Source organism: Aptenodytes forsteri, unplaced genomic scaffold, assembly GCF_000699145.1.
Source record: "Aptenodytes forsteri isolate BGI_AS27 unplaced genomic scaffold, ASM69914v1 Scaffold93, whole genome shotgun sequence".
NCBI classification, from domain to species: domain Eukaryota; kingdom Metazoa; phylum Chordata; class Aves; order Sphenisciformes; family Spheniscidae; genus Aptenodytes; species Aptenodytes forsteri.
Window position 1 is genome coordinate 8587307 of NW_008794665.1, and position 2851 is coordinate 8590157.

The following is a 2851-nucleotide window of genomic DNA, read 5'->3' on the forward strand; positions in this document are numbered from 1 at the left end:
GTGGCAACTCCCTGCTCGGGAGACTGCGAGGGCCGGCTGCCGTAGGTCGAAACTCAGCCGGGAAAGTTGAAGGGTGATGTGTTAAAGCGTCTCCTATTACTTTTTAAGTTTGTCATGCATTCTCTGTATTCCTGTGGTGGGTGCTTTACTGACTGTGTTTCATTAACTGCACTGCCATATACAAAGGTATCATCCTGAAATATGGTGAGAAGCTACTGTGTTTACTAAATTGATATTTTTCAAGACTGTATTAGAAGTCCCCTTAAAGGGACATACTGTTTCCTTTGCTGTAAGACTACTGTTACTCAAAATGCATTTTCATTCAGGCACCCGCATCTAAACCCTTGAGAGGTTTGGATGTAGATAATTTTGCAGCTTTGCTCTATTCTTGCATCAGCTCTCTTTGATGATCTTAGAACTGTGAGGAGAGCACCAAGGTACTGAGAAGAGAGTGCCAAGGTATCTTAACAAATGCTGATATTCCCAACCTTTTCAGTATATGGCACTTACTGTTCACTGATTGATTGCATAAGAAACAACAGTTTCTAAACCAAAGCCAATGACAAAAAACATCCTTCTGTATAAGAGCTTTGCAGATTTGTACTGTGGATGGATCTGAATTTCCTATCTGGCCTATTTCTAGGTAGGCTTTAGGATAAACTCAAGTGTGACTACACTCTTAGAGATTGCTGCTACAAGCACAAATGGAGGCAGATTTAGAGTGGGATTTTAGGTATTTTTACCGTCCGTTTGGCCTGTTTTTACACAGGCTTCTTGCATGACTAAATCTTTTCGACAAGATGTCTCCCTTTTGATTAAAGGAACTATGGGTATTTCTAAGTGCCTTTGCTTGTTTTCCCCTTGTTTGGACTTGTTATCCTCATACTGCCAGTAGGCAGCTACATCAAGATAAAACTGTTGTTAAAATTGTCTTTGTGTATACTTGAGTTAGAACATGATACTATTAGAAGAGTTTAGCATCTTCCACTACGAAACATTTAGACTCTTATCCAGCAGATTCATTTTTTGCAAACTGCAAATCCCAGATCTCTCAGCTCACAGTGGAGCTGCCCCTACACCCACTGCCTGCAAGAATCCTGTGTGAAGTAGCAGCTGTAGAACCTAAATCTTTGACTCTGTAACAGCTTTCTGTTCAGCAGAGTTTGAACTTGTATCAGCTGTGTTCCCCAGTCCAACCATTGGCTTAGATCCTAATAATACATTCAAACACCTTTTCCGCTTTGTTTTGTTGGAGGCTAAGAGCATACTCAAATCAGCCACTGTGTTCAGATGAGTTACCAGTAACTTGATCACACATATGAAGCCTAAGGTAGTGTTTGACTGGTGTGCATTTCCACTTACTTTACTATATGAAGTTTTTGTTATACATGCACGTACGTGTTTTAAACAGTTGCAGATTGTTGCAGTAGCTCCACTGTAAGTGGGTATTTTTGGAAAAAGCATTATGGATGTATCAGAACTGCAGTTCGAAGAAGGGAGTTTGATTGTGGACACACTGCTGTTATTCAGATCATCCCAGAAGAGCAAAAGAGCCTGAGGGAGTATTAAGACTAACCTGCAAAAAAAAATTTCACTGCAATATTTAAAGAGTATTACTGACTACATAAAAGCATGCAGTAATGAGTCAAATGCCAAGAGCTGCTATGTATAGTATTATATTTTTTACATATGTATAAAAATATCTAAGTTGTTAAATGGTATGATTAATCCTGGGGGTGATACCTAGCCTTCCTGTTGGAGCTGTGGCTTGTAACATGTATTTTGTATAGTTTGCAGGTAACTGTAATCAAGGATTTCTGCTACAGGAAAAGCTTATGCAAAGTAAAGACTCCCTGGAAGAAGTCAAATGCTTCCTCTGGTTTGCAAGCAGAACTATCAAGGTGTCAACTGTTGTGCTATCTAGCAGTGTTAAAGCTCTTTGTAGTGTCATAAATGGTTTGAAGGAAACTCTGGAAGGCTTTCATGGTATAATTACAGGTCAATACAGAAGTGAACAAAAACCAGCCCTTCCCAACAGTGACAGTTTTCTGTGTTCATTTAAAGCATCTAGTTTAAGCTTGTTTCTACGCAACTCAACAGCCTTCTAGTTGAATTACAGTGTTTTGAACTCATTGTGGTAGTTTTTTTAATTTTAAACAAGCAATGCCACTACCATTTCCTGCTTTGGTGCTAAAAGACTTTTAGGGTTCCAACCGTGGAATCTCAGGTAATTCAGAGTCGTTTCAATTCTATGACAGAAAATAAATTTCACCAAATTTAGAGGAACCACAAGTTCTTCAGATGTGGTTTTGTAAAACTCTACAGTAATACCTCTCTTGCAGTGCTACTTCATATCCACGAATATGAAAAGAAACTATGAAGCATGGCCAAAGAACTTCAGTAGGAACTTTATTCTATGAGGCACTTAGATTTAGTGTCATGTACAGTAAACTCTAGTGAAAAACAAAACAAAGATACCACAAACAACTGGTAAAGAAAAAACATATAAAAGTACTTCCAGAGGAGAAACCACATTATAGTCCATGAGTCTGGTAAATTTTAGGCTTTTAGCATGGTTTCTACTCCCTGTTCACAGATGCAATATTTTACTTTTCAGTCCTCTCCTCCTGTGGATTTCTAAGGCAGAATCAGGGCACCAGGAGAGCAAATAAAAATCTCTGACAGAGGACCTAACGCCAAAGTTAGCTAAGGTCTGACAACTGGAGATAAGCAATGAAAGATCAGTACAGAGAACAAATCCCAAATAATTCAGACATCAGGTGATTTCAGCTTGTTGTGGTTTCACCCGGCAGGCAGCTAAATGCCACCCCCCCCCCCCCCCCCCCCCCCC